Source organism: Cinclus cinclus, chromosome 9, assembly GCF_963662255.1.
Source record: "Cinclus cinclus chromosome 9, bCinCin1.1, whole genome shotgun sequence".
NCBI classification, from domain to species: Eukaryota; Metazoa; Chordata; class Aves; order Passeriformes; family Cinclidae; genus Cinclus; species Cinclus cinclus.
This window is the reverse complement of record NC_085054.1, coordinates 5,079,232-5,094,224: the sequence shown is the minus strand read 5'-3', so window position 1 is coordinate 5,094,224 and position 14,993 is coordinate 5,079,232. Positions and strand designations below refer to the sequence as shown.

At 35.6% G+C, this 14,993-nt stretch overlaps 1 protein-coding gene across 1 annotated transcript in view; it reads right to left on the bottom strand.

Annotated features, from left to right (window-relative positions):
* Positions 1-14,993, bottom strand: part of PDE1A (phosphodiesterase 1A) — a 146,548-nt gene that overhangs the window by 130,163 nt on the left and 1,392 nt on the right.

Below are 14,993 nucleotides of genomic sequence, written 5' to 3'. Positions count from 1 at the left end.
AATGAATTTCAGCAGACAGGAAACATATCAGTAACAAGAATGAAGAACAATGACCTAATTTTACCAACTGCAAATGAATGTAAATTCATGACTTTCCAACCTAACCATCTGTATCAAGTAGGACAAAAAAAATCCTTCCCAGAGTTCTTAAGTCTATTTTGTAGAAGCTGATTTTTAAAAATGAAATGAAAAAATCTAGCTTTTGGGTCCAGCTTGAGTGAGAAGCACCTTAACTAGGAAATTGCACATCACAAGCCTTCTGAACGCTAATGAATGAATGATGAGAGAAAATTTATTGCTATCATTTGGTCTGTTTGGCTAGAACAAACTCATTTGATAAGGAGCCACGAGAACTTGCAATCATGTCAGAATTTCACATTGCCTTGAAGTGACTAAACATAGAATGTAGCATCCATCTTTCAGTAAAAATGGAGGGGGATGGCAACCTGCTCCATCAACACTGACATCATCTATCTTTAAGATTAATTTTTCAAACAGCAATAGGAAAATAATCAAAGCAACACATTTTAAAACAAAAACAAGTGCATAACCTTGCAGGGAAGTGAGTGGCTTCATGACAGGAAAAAAACCAGTGTCTTTCTCTGCTGCTTTCTCTTTGTGAGTCACACTCTGGGAGTGGTACCAGAACGGCTTGTTGTCCTATTTCTATGGAAAAAATCCTTGAGCAAGTTCATTCTTGATTAAGTTAGCATGGTGCCAAGCAAATATAAAACACTGCATCTTTGATTCTGTGTTTTCTATTGTTCCGATTGCGCTGGGGGAGGGAAGCAATCCCATGGTTTTGTTAACAGTGCTTCAGCACTGGCTCTGCCATGAACAGCACTGGCATAACATTTCCTTGTGTTTTTCAGCTTCACTGAGGGAAAATCTTTTTGATACAATTTAGGGATTTAATTTCTCAGTACACCAGTTATGGCTGTGAATTAATGCTTACACCCCAGCTCTGAGAGTTCATTCCTACTCCTTGCTATACCCATTATCCATTTAGCTGTGCCAATAAGGTAAATCCTTGAAATTACATGGATTCCTAGCTTTAATCCTTGTGTGGATTAAAGGCAACCCTTCCTTCCAAAAAAGATTGAGGAAATAAGTGAGAAGAAAATAGCTAGACTATTGAAGCAAGCACATGTCACTGAATTCAAAGCTGTGCACTGAAGCTGACACAGTTAAGTGGGATAATTTCTGGGGTTAATTTTTCCCGTAGTATAAATGTGACCTTTTCAAGATTACTTATTCTTTTAGGAAAGTGTTAACATGAACAGAAAAAAGCTACCTTCCACTGAAGTAAAAAGGTCTGGCTAGAAGTGTTACGATATAATCACTTCACTGTAATTGGTAACATATTGTTTCCAGATAAGACCTTTCCTCATTTTCAGTTTCATAATCCATTTACAAAGATAAGGCAATCTGGGTAGTTGCAATTACTTATGTAGGCCTTGATGCCTTGTGGATAATGAAATTTAAATGAAAAATAGTAGCCTACATTTGCTTATTAGTACTACTTCTGTAGTACTAATTAGTTTACTTCTAGTTTACTGAGTAAAACATCTCTTTTACATGTGTAACTGCTGAGCTTAAATCTTAACACATGAAGAAATGGCAGCTTCTAGACTCACAATGTTAAGCTTTCAGTGTTAATTATGAAGGGAAGAACGGGGAAACTGAAATATTTGTGATGGGAATAGACATTTTCTAACAGGATAATAATGCAAAAGAAAAGAGTTCTTTCAATAGGGAAGGCTGTATTTAATCATGAAGCGGAGCAACAAAGGCTTTTGTGCTTCTGACACTTTCCTCTGAGGCAACTCAACAGAGAAAAAAACAAAACTTCTAACTTTCATTAAACACTTTTAGAAGTGATGAGTATATGCCAAGAAGGCTTCATCTGCCTGTAAAAATGCAAGTACAACATTTAAGGCCTCATCACTTAATGTGGTAGATACTTCTACTATAATACCAAATATTGCCTAATCTTGTGCCTCTCATGCTAGCTGAATGCTGCACTAGAAAGGAATGCAGTGTAATTATTTGTTTTGAGTGGGGGTGTTATTAGATAAAATTTTCCCCTCCCTTTTCCCCTGTTCCCATTCCCCAAATCACTACAGAAAAGCTGCCAAAATAAAATTTTAGATGATGCTGTGCCACTGGTTTTTTTCTTTCAAGGTCTGACTTCCCTCATCTGCATTGTCAAAGCTTCACAGTTGCATTAAACATGGTGAGATCTATTTGTGATAATCGTAATACAAATTACAATCTGCTGATTTTATCGTTAAAAATAAATTTAATGACAAACTGGGATACAATTGAATGCATGTGAGCTGAGGAACCCATCCTTAATTTGTCTATCTGCAAAAACATAGCTCATTAGTGAGAGTGGCAAAAATCCAAAATCAGAGCAATAAATAGCAAATTCAGTGCAATCTGTTTCTGTGTTACTACTATAGCTGCAGCCAAGTGATAGACAAAGGGAGGTAAACATGTTTCTTTCCCTTGGGAGAAGGGGGGGGGGGAGAAAGGAGGACAAAAAAGGTAATTCGGGGAATCATTCTTGTTCTATCAGGTGATTTGTCACTTAGCAATTAAGAAAATAAGAATCATATCCAGTAAGAATTAACTCTGAAAACTATAACATGCTTGACATAGCCCAGAGTTAATAAAAAGGAATTACCAATAAACCTTAGCCAAATTCCACTGCATCCATGAAATACTGTGCTCTTTTGTCACAATAAAGGAAATCTGTTTTGAGGTCTCATTTATTGTGTTGTAATTCAATAGTGTCCAATTATGCTGGTTTAAGCGAGACCAGAACCAGGCTAATTTTATTTGATTATTGACTGGATTGAGAAATCACAGGCTGAAGTTTTATGGTGTATGCTCTATAGGCACAACTTCAATATTATTATCTTCATAATTCCTCAAAAAATACTACGTGTCTTTTATATTCTTTATTTTAAAATCCCAAACCTTTTTCATGCTGTTCATTTCAGAAAAATCTGTAGTAAAACACACATTGTACCTGAAGGAAAAAATTGATTGTTGGATCTTGACATTTTCTTACATCTCTGAACTGCAGTCTTGTCAATCTAAAAGATTTTCAGATTGAACCACAAAGCCACAGTACAGCCAGGAACTGGAGTGCATTTAAATATTATTAGATCATAATGGACTGAATAAAAGCAGATGACTGAGCAAATAGAGCCATAGCTGAGCCATGAAGCACTTCTTGCTGAGATTCAGAATTACATTATGCAGCAGCCCTTTTGTGAAAATCATCAACTAATTTTCAGAAGTGAAGCATCATATGTAGAGTTTTGTAATCATGCCCATATAGAAAGCTGGAATTTATCCCATACATGTGGTACTTTACCAACTTCAGTAAAGCTGGCAAGCATGCCTAAGAAAGATTTAATATAGCTTATACAATGTAGAAAAATTTCAGTTCCATGCCAGGAGTATCATCATAATGAGAATCATTGTCAAATGATAAGAATGCATTTTAGTGTGAGAAATCACATCTGTTGTCACTTTACATTGCTGTTATAGAGCTTTACACAGTATTTTTTGAGTCTATTTCTATTCAGTTGCCATATGTAAAGTTACATTATCATTTTTCATTACTGGGAATGAACACAGTGCAGTTAATCTCTAAAATCAGTATGAATCCTACCTTTTCCTGAGATTCTTCCCCTTGAAATCTTCCTCTATTCAAGCTGATGTATAAATTGAAGCCTAAAGTTTCACACTATTCCCTTGATCATTCAACCTAAAAATGCATTTGATATAAAAATGTTGAAAAGTATTTAAAAATCAAATTCTGCTAATAACCATGTTTCCCCAATTAGCAACACAATTCAAGACTTCTGCAGCTTCTGAGTACTTCTCTCTTAAACCAGGATGATTTTAGCGTTGAACTGATGATGAAAATATTCTGAACTTTTAAACTAAAAAGTCTTTGGTAAAATTCATAGCTAAAATTCATTAAGTCATTCTCCACATTACATTTTGCTTTGAACTTCTATGGGATCATAAGGATATTCTTATATTACAAACACAGCATTTTGGAGGCCGCTCTTTGTCTTATGGAGAAGAGCATGGCACTAGAAGTCTAAATATGACCTGATACTAGTAAATATGACCTGATACTAAGACAAGGTTGACTCTATCCTGTATCCAGAATTTACCTGGTCAAAGCTGAATGTAAGTCAAGACAGAAAAATAGGTGACAGAGATGGCTCCATATGGTTTATGCCCACCTGAGCCAACTATTTTTTTCAGGAATTGATAATATTAAAATCTTAGGGTATGTTTGTTCTTGTTAAAGGATTAAATCAAAGTAAGATTTTCTTTAAGAATTCTAAAACTGTATTTTTTCTTTTTATATCAGTAGACATATTGACCATGTTGTAGTATGTCTATCACAATATAAGTCTTCTAAAAGGCTCTACATGTTTAAACACAAACATTGGTTTGGGCTCTAACAGTGCTAGAAGCAACTCAAAGTTTGGATTTATCCATAAATTCTCACAAATCCCTCAATCTTTTAGGATGCTCACATCCTGTGTTTACCTTGTATCCAGCTCTAAAAATGGATTTTCAGTTTTGGATTTTCTATCAAATGGAGAAGGAATCCCATTTTGTTGTGTAGCTCACACAAAGTAGAAAATAGCTAACTGAATCACCTGAGAAAATAACTAAAAATAGAATTAAATATACCTCTCCTGAAGGCAAAGCTTTCTCCCAATTATTGCTAAACTATTTACATGTATATGTTATTATCATTCATCATTTTGACAAGTCTTTGACAAATATTTTTTTAATATTTTAGAGAAACAAGCAGTATTAAATCAATCTGCTTAGAAAAAAACTTCAAAATCAAAAGGCCGAAATAAGCCAAATTTTCTTTTTCCCACATTTTAAGTTACAAAGAAAATTTACACCGATCAGATGCAGTAGAAATAGAAGATTATCATTTATTTCACTCCATTTACATACACATACACCACTCTAATACTGTCTATCATTCAAAGATTGCAGTTTTTCTCCCAGAGGCAAGTGTACTATTTCAATCAATACATCAAGATAGTTAGGCAGTTTTGAGGAGTCTTCAGGACAGAAACATCAAGGAAGGACTCGACACTTTCCAACATAGTATAATAATGTGCCATATATATAATATGTGTAAAAGGCACAAAATATATGCCTTGCATTAAGAGATAAAGACAAATTTCAAATACTCACAGGTAAATTGTTTCAAAGTGTCATCTTTGTTCCAGCTGTTTAGAATGAAGACCCATAATGCTTGTTCATGGAAGATACAATACTAAACTAGGGATTCCTTGCCAGAAAAGAAGAATATGCCAGGAAAAGGGCATATCTGTTTTACTGCCACTGATTGTTACAGATTAATCCCACGAACCTCATCTGTAAACTTTAACTTAATTATGCTGGAGAGCATGCCTTGATAGTTATTGAAACAGAGAACCTTCTCTGATACTACTTCAGCAGTTTTCTGTGGAAAAGAGACATCCAATTTTCCATTGCCTATAAAATCCAAGGTCTTTCTAGTTAAGCTGAAAATCAGCAAATCAGAGTTGGTCAGTAATTTATAATTTAATTTCTTCAATGGAAAACTTCAGATTTCATGCACAACTTACTTGTCTTATAAAATTATCTGAGATTTCCTGACTATAGGTAACTATTCCTGAGATTTCTCAGAGCTCAGGTCATCTTTGGCAGTACAGGGACTAAGACAAGCAGCTTTCAAATAATCAGGTTGCTGCCACTTCAATTTAAGGGTTTGGAAGTTGAAACATCAGAAAGAGATACTCATTCAAAGTTTTTGAAAGACATTTCAGAATACTCATTCTTTTGAGCTTTTAACCTGGTGGCCTTTTCCAAGGTTGTTTTTTTTTTTTTTTTTTGTGTTCTTCAGAGCAGGAATTCTGCATTCTAGCCCATCCTAATGGAAATTAATGCCAGTGATGTAATCCTTTTTGCAGTGCAGTTGTCTGTCATAAAAAAAAACCACACACTGAAGATAGAAAGGAACTGTCAAGAGGGACAGGAATTTGCAGCTCCAGCTGAGCCTGTATGTTTGGCATTTCTGCCAAACAGGTATCTGAGTTACCTTAAGTGAATGTATTTGAGATTAGGAAATACAGTCATATAAATAAAAACCCTTCAGTTTAGAAGAAAACGCTCAAACCATCAACAAGCCTTTACTAAAATGGCTAAAGGAAGCTACAGAATTACACTAAGATGTGTCGAAGGTATTGCAAAATAAAAACAAAAAAAATAAAGCAACTATTCAAAATAAAAAAATTAATAAACTATTCAAGAAACAGTAAATAAAATAACAAAATATACAACTGCAGGTAAGCACGATATCAGATGTTAATTCTTCAATAAATTTTGCACACAACACAGAAAAAAAACTCAGTTATTTAATTTCAGATTTCCCCGGCAGAACAGCTCTGTACTGTAGAAGAACTGAAGAAAGAAGTAAATTGTACCCAGCAGTTTGTTCTTTACTCTCTTGCTGACATAAATTACACTAACAGTGAACCATTCACATTTAACTGCCTTCAAACACTATTTATCAGAGAAATTCACAACAATTAAATGTCACCAAAATATTTATGGAGGCTACTTGTTTTCCTGGGGCGCCAAAAGTCTGGAGAATGGTTGGGTCAAACAAACTGCAGTCAACATCAAACAATAGATAATGGGGCATAAGCACTTGTACAGACAAACATATTCCTTGAGATCACTCCTAGTTAAATAACACTGCTTCAAATAATATCTGCATTATGCTTGGAAGTTTGAACAGCTGGGATTCAACCGTCTCTTATTTTGAAAAGCTTATTAAATACATAACAAGAAAAGCATGCAAAAATTCTAAATGGTAATGATTACGAACATGAGATCGATGAAGAAGACAAGAAAAAGCTCTTTTTAATTATTTTTTTAAACATTTGACCGATATTTACAGAACTGCTAATCCTGAAATAAACAGAGTTTTAATACCCATGTTATTTTAATGTTTTCTAGTACATGATACCTCAAGGTATACTGGCTTTTCTGGAACATCTAAAATCAGGAATAGTTGCATAAATAGTCAAAATTAATGAATGCTTTTTGTCATTTCTTGACACTGACTCAGATGAGCATACTTCTCTTACTCATTCAAAATAAACCATACTAAATCTCATTACAGTCCAGCTTTGTATACAGCCCATAAACAGCACAATTGCAGCTAATGAGTACTCATTGTCAGAGCATTCACCTCAACAAGAACAAAAATTTTAATAAAGCACTTTTCAGTTTTGGTTTGTTTTTTTTTGGGGGGGGGGGGGGGGGGGTGGGGTGGGATTTGCAGATCCACAAGATATTGCCAGTGGTGGCAAAGGGCTTTATAGAGACAAGGCAAACAAGAGGCTCAGGGGGGTTTAGAATACACTTCTGTAACTGATTATAGATTACCCAGCAGTACTTCACTGATTCAGCTGAGGTGCAAATAAATGATTACAGCTCTCCTGAATTAGCCCAAGCACACAACACAGATGTTTATACTGGCCTTCTTTCAGGCCAGCTATTTGTAGGCTACAAAAGCACAGATGTTGTCTGTGCATCATAACTCTGGAGTGACGTGGGCAGTGCTTGATCTTTGTAAAACCTGCTAGTTCAAAGTCAGCCTTTCAAAAGTACCGCAACAAAATGGGACCCTCGGAAGAAGTTTGAACTGGATCAACATTTTCTGTCATGTTTTGATACAATACTAGGTACCCTAGTATTGGATTTACAATACCACAGAATCAAGGACTTAAAAAATAACACATGCAAGACCATGTTTGTTTTCTTAGAGAGCTGGTCAAGTAGGACCATCTCCTTTACCTTCAGGTAGTCCCACCCTCAGACAACTCTCTTCATTGTAAGGATGTAACTAGGTATGAAAACCCAGAGGGAATCCAACCTAGGAAATGATAAAGTATAAGTTTATTGTAAGGGTTTAAAAAAGAAGTTTAGCTGTTTTTACCACAGAAGATGTTACTGGGTGGTATCAAAACCAGCCACACTAAAACAGCTAAAAAAAGAGCATGGAGGCAGCAATCAGAGTCGGGAAGCAAGAATGTATCATGGGAGAAAACTTAATCAACAGTACCAGCAGAAAATACCTTCCAGGGATAATATATCCGAAAAACTCACTCCACTCACAGAAAACCAGCCACTTTGGAAATCACATTTCTAGCAGAATCCACAGGAATAAATATAATATCATGTTATCAGCATTTGACTTCACATATGAAATTACATATGTTGGCCAACAGTCAGAATTACATAAGCTTTTAGGAGCAAGTCACATATTTCTTTAAAATCACTATTCCTTGCATATATGTACTCAGGAAATGTGTGTCTATGCTGTGAGCAGCTGCAGCCTTTAACAGAAACTGAATGTAGCACTTCCTTACAAGTCCAAGCAGTTTTGTAAAAGAAAAGAGAGGTCGGGGAGAAGGCTCGCTTCTTCAGTCTGCAGCACTGCCTGACTAATTGCAAAGCTTTATGGACTGTGAAAACTGAGTCACTTTTCAGCTCTAACTTTATAAGCGATGTACTCAATTTCTGTTTAGCTTCCCTTAACCACAGCAGAGTACAATTCTCTCTCCTTTTAGTCACAACTGCTCAGTTTTCCCCATCTCCTTAGTAAATTGAAAGGATTTACTTTGTATTAAGTTGACTGCCTCTACAGATCTCTCTTGATGAAGCCTTGTTTCAAAATTTTCACAAATTGCATTGATGATCTCAAGTATGTAATGAAATTTTATGGGAAGGCAGTAAAAGAAAAACAAAAAATCCAAATATCTGCTGTTGCCAGAGAAGGAGTAAAGAATTCTGTCACTGTGCAGCCTGTGGGTCAAGCATAACCAGTTTGGTTCTTAGCTGCTTGGTTAGTTGGTTATTTTCCTTCCTTTTGGAAGGGATTTGAATGTCTGGAGGGGGGTTTTGACAAAAATAAACCTTTCATGTTAGATGCAATACAGTAATACTAGAGGACCCGATACCATAGTAGATCTTACACCTTTTTTGCAGTCTTATTTGTCAAATAGTCTCCAGTAAATAGCAGCAGAAATAATTGCAACTGTTTTTTTCTAGCCCTCCTCCAGAGACTATACCAGGAGTAAGCCAGATGAGACAGAAAACACAAGCAAAATGGAACAGTATTAAATGGGTTCACTTCTAAACAATTATTTTGACATCTTACAGGAATAATTCTGTCAGGCACAGTTTTGATAAACCTGAGGTTATGTTTCTCTTTCAGATGCATGAAGTGAATGTCTATTTTTATTACAACTTCCACTAGTAACTATGTAATTTCAGTATTTAGGCATTTGCATTTTTCTAACTCTATATAATCAGCAAGACAAAAGTCTTTTTTTCTCCTATCCAGATATTTTGACTTCTCTCTGTTGTGGAGGTGGAGAAAAACCTGGGAGATACATGTGGGAGGGCCATGTGAACTCTGTGGTTTTGACCCATAGCTCTGAGAAACTGTGGCAGGCTTCAGTGTTCAACAGCTAAATTAGAGAATGAAGTTTTTAAAGAAACGTTTATAATAATTGGTCAGTAATCAAGGATCCCTGCACAAGGAGTTGGCAGGAGTTCAAAATGAAAGCAATTATTTGTGTAGTCAATTATATACAACCTCTTTCTAAGCAGAGATCTGAATAGAACACTTATAAGGTGAATAGCCACAGAAAATATCTTTTGGGAAATTTTAAAAGTGTTCGATGTAGCATAAGTAGAGTCAGATGACTAAGCCAACAAAAATACAGAAGACAGAAATGTAATTGCAGTTTTGCAGTCAGCTTTGTAAAATGTTATCTTTAATCTCCTTTCCATTGTCCTCAGATATAATACTTAATTTTAATTGGATAAGTGAGGGATGTATGAACATGTTCATTTAAAGCTCTAATCTCAGTATTTTATTGTATTATAGGGACTGAGACACCTGTAAACACACTGATACTGTTCTTACTGGTATCATAGGCAAATTATGGTTTGTGCACCACTCCTTCAATTTGCAATCACTTCCAGTACAGCTTTCTATAAGCACAGCAATTCCCCTACCCACAGTAAATTGGAGGGTCAGCATTTGTTCTAAACCATCAACAGCATTGGTACATGCCAGAAATTGCAAGAAAAAATTAGTATGAACCTGAAAATTAATTTGATACGATAATAATGGAAATACCTTTCTAACAGTAAAATAATATGACTGGACAAAAAAAGTCTTGGAATTGATAATGTTAAGTAGCTAAAAATCTAGACTTATAGAGAATTTGAAATTTGTCATATTATATGTTTAATTAGATACATATCTATAAGTGACAAAGTTATATAACTATATACATTTTTTACCTGACTACTCAGGTCCAGAAACAGATTTTGGTTTCAAAAGCAAAAGAAGTCGTTCACAATTTATAATTCAACAATTCTTACTGTAATTATAGCACTAATGAGATGCATCTCAATCAACAGGTAGATCATCATACACCTTCCATTTTCTGCTCAGAGCATTTCTGAAGTCAACTTCAATTTGACTTAGAGTCCCCTTAGAAATACCTACCATTTTGATTACTTTTAAGAGCTTATGACTTTATAGGAAAGTTTCCACATTAGAAGAAAGTAAAAACAGGCAACTTTACAAGTAAAAACTACATGAAGTATACACCCATTTGTTCCTGGTGTAGTTAGCAGTAAGTGGCAATGTCTCGCTACTTTTTACAATAAGTATCCACCTATACTACTCCTTCTCCTCTTTTTGTTTGTTAAGTACTCACAAATTTATGAATCTTTATATCATAACATGTTCTGTTTTGATAATGTCTTCAGTTAAGCTTTAGTGAACTACCACAATTGAGGCAAATAGACCACAGAAACAAAGGCAATAAGTGAACACGAAATGCAGTATAAAATAAAATGTAAACAAGCAACTCAGAAAAAAAAATACATACCTCCATCCTATCTAGTTCTGGAAACTGTTCTAGCACTCTTCCACCAGTATACATGGACCTGGTGAAGGAATCACTGTTCTCTAAATAAAATCACCTATTCTAGCCTGTTTTAGACCTAACTAGGCTGCTAGTCTGGATTCTATTCAATGCCTTTAAAAGAATTCTATCTTTTGATAATTCTTCATGTGTACAGAAAGCTATTTTTCTACTTTCTTTGACATCCAGCCAAATTTCCCCAAATCAGTGACTAAGGCCCCTTTTTGTCTCCACAAAATGTGTATGCATGAAATTTGTCACTGCAGCATTGCAGGATCAACAAACTGGGTTTGCATATCAGGCTTTTTTAGTGCCCAAAACAGTTTAGACTCTCCTTCCTGCAGATCAGGGTCTCAAGTTGAATGTGGAGGAAAAGAAAGGGAAGAAGGTAAGGAAAGAAGCTTATGACTATTTTCCAAATCAATATTTTGCCATACAAGTTAGCACAAAACAGTTTTAATCAGAGATGGCAATAATACATTCTAATTTTAAAGCAGTAACAGTTTCATAAAGTAGTCTATATGACTAGTCCAAGTCCCCAAATTCCTGGAGCCTTGGACTTTAACTTTTCCCATTCAGACATTTTTATGGCCTCAAAGTAGAGACAGTTCTAGCAAATACAGACACTTGTGAAAACCAAATTATTTACTCACGAATGAATTCAAAGCTCAGAAAGAGAACCTACCCCTAATACTATGTCCAGCAACAATGAAGATAATAGAAACTACTTGCAAAGGTGCCTAAGATGTCTACTTGCAAAATAATATAAGATGGTGGGGGGTGTCTGGCTGTTCTGCGTTGACATTGAGTGAAGTGGCACAAAGACAAAACAGACTTTAAATAGCACATGGTTTCACAAAGCGAGGAACAATACAGAGTTATGTCAGGTCTATGTGGAGATTAAGGAGAATACCAAACACTGCAAGGCCAGTAAGCATAGAGACCCCTGCTTTAAATCTGGTTCTCTGCATTCCAATTCAAATGCTTTCAAAAAGCTGCTTTTCTTTCTGGGATCCCTGGCATGCTCTATCAGTAGCAGAAGACAAACTCTCACGGGCAGCAAATCACCTGGATCTATTGACACCATAATACATTCAAGATGGAGACTTGTTTACTGTTTAAAGTAAGATTCCATCCAATAGAGAATGAAAGGCTGTAGGAGAAAATGTGCAATTGGTGGCATTTAAACAGGCTGAGAAGGAGCCCCTTGGCTGGGCTGTGACAAGATGTTTTTTGAAGTGGAAGGTATACAACAGTCCCCTTCAGTCAGGCAGCTGTAATTCCTGCAGTGGCTTGAACGGCTTTTGCTTTTATTCTTCTGCATTACAGAGAATTATAAAAGCCACACTTATATGAGCTATCTGCTCCTTGTCATCTGTTTTTGCTTTCTCCATGAACTACAAAACACTAGAAGCTTGCAGTCTGCATACTGAAAATATCTTAGTTCAAAAACCAGAAGCTACAGTCAAGACAGAAAATTACACAACTCATTTTCACACGTATTATTTCACCGAGATTGTGTTTTATATATTCAGGTATCAATAAAACCAGTACCAATGCTAAAGATCAAGTTATGAAATTCAAATTAATCTCTTCTCTGCCAGATAATGTCCTTGGTTGCAGCATTGCTGCAATTCCAGTGTAAGGAAAACAAAGTGGGATTTTTACTTGCCATACAGAAGTAAGAGCTTGGCTGTAAAGCACCATAAACCCAATAAAAGTTATATATAATTTTAATTTTATTCCAAACGTTCCAGCCTTTATTGCAACACTTATGAAAGATCTATGAAAGCCTAGAAAGAATAAAAAAAACTATAAAAAGACCCTTTCACTCAAGCTTCCACAGTAGACAGCTTTTCTTATTGGGCATTCAAACATGGATTTTCATTTAGGTTTAAGTGTATTCAACTCACCTATCTTCTAGAATAGTCTCTATTTCACAAATATAAATGAAAAATACCAACAGGCCAACAACAAAAATACCCTAAGACATATGAGGTTAAATGGACTTCTGCTGCCAAATTCATAATAAAAAATCTATTTTTAAAAAGATGAAATGCCAACAGAAAATTAAAGCTAATTTTAAATAAAGGTTTATTGTACAGCCTTTGAACACTAACAGATAGTTACTTAAGTGAAATCCAATGTTCTTTCAGAAATAATGACCTGCTTGCAAGAAGATAATCAGCACTCTTGACTGGCAAAATACCGTAAAACTGCATGGAAATCACATGAAAATTACATAGGTCTGTGCACTCTAACAGCAAGAACAGATTCAGCTTCTTTATTCAAACCATGAAGTCTTGACTTCAGTGTAAATATACAACTGCACACTACTTTAAAAGCTCCATAATTTGGCATCATACTTAGTTTCATTAACTGTTCCCATCTCTAAGATGAAACAATTCTCCTGACTGTTTATAAAAGAATTCTTACTGACTCAGATTATCTGGCAGTCCCACTTATCTGTCCCTCTCCCCTACCACATACAAACCTGCTTCTACTTTGATATCTGTTCATCAACAAAATGAATCCTTTTCCTTAATGACTGATGCTTATGTTATAAAGTGAGCCCAGATATCTGCTCCGTAAATTTAAACTCTTTGAAATTTCCCCATACAATGTTCATAATATTGACCAGTCAGAGATTTCCAGTTGACTAGTGAATAACAAAAATGAAACCATTGGTAAGTCTGAAAAACAGTCAGCTGAGCACCTAATAATATAATTTTATTTTTTTTTTAAATACAAGTGTTTTAGCATCATGTTGTCACAACATTCATGAGGTTGGCACTAACCCATGAAAGGTGCGTGGCTTCCAAACACACCTTTCCAACACAAAAGCTCCCTTTTATATTGCTATCCCACAAACTCCAAATATCATTTTAACTACTCCTAAAGCAGCTTGAACTTTATTTCCAGGAGCTCTTGCACTGAGTGTCACCAATGTTTAGTCATTCGCATTAGTTTGTTTAATGCTACCCTTCCACAGGCAGCTGAAAGGAAATGTTTCAACCCAAGAGTCTAGTGGTAACAAAGAACTTAGAGAACAAAAACAGCAGCTAAGACCCTACACACAAATGGAAATCTGCACAAATCGATGGAGGTTTCTGGTAGCAGAAACTCAGAGCAAAACGTGTGATAAATAATCAAAATATTTGCTCTGCTGCATACACTTTGGAGGTTTTATGGGGACATTTTTCTCAAAGTGCATTATCTTAAACATAGTGATGACAGGACTCAGAGCAAATATTCAAAAGCATATCACAGTGAAGTTATAACAACTCCCTGGCCACACCTGAAAAGTCACTTTCCAATCAAGCAAACCAATTTCCCTTTAAAGAAAACAGATGGTGGAAACCCCCTTCCCCACAGCCAGTTTGAGTCTCTACCCAGTGCGCAGGAGAAACAGGCAGTACCAATAGTCAATGAATCTAATCCTCCACACTTTAAATAACCTGTTTACCTTCAACAGCTGAGGCACTTTTCAGCATCTCTGGAATACCTTTAGAAACCCAGGATTACAAATCTTTGCAGTAAAAATAACAGTGCCATTTCTTTGCTTCAACAAGTGCAACATGTATTTATTCATAACATCCTGACATCAGCTTTCAGATCAAACACCTGGCAAATACTGAAATGGAGGTGTTGACATTTGAGGGTTTTAGGATGCACTAGTTTGATAGTTTTTTTCTCTGACAGGTTGCAGACGTTTATTTACCGATCATTTGCACCGAAAGTCTACATGAAAATTGCATTTGAGAGCAGTGACAGCAGATGCATAGTGGTCCCCTCAAATACTCCTTCAATTAGTTTCTAGCCTTATTGAACACCAAAATAATTGACAAAAAAACAGGCAGAGCAGATTCCTAGTAGCTAAACACCTTTTAATACAGACTTCTTTACCTTCAGTCTTAAAGGCAA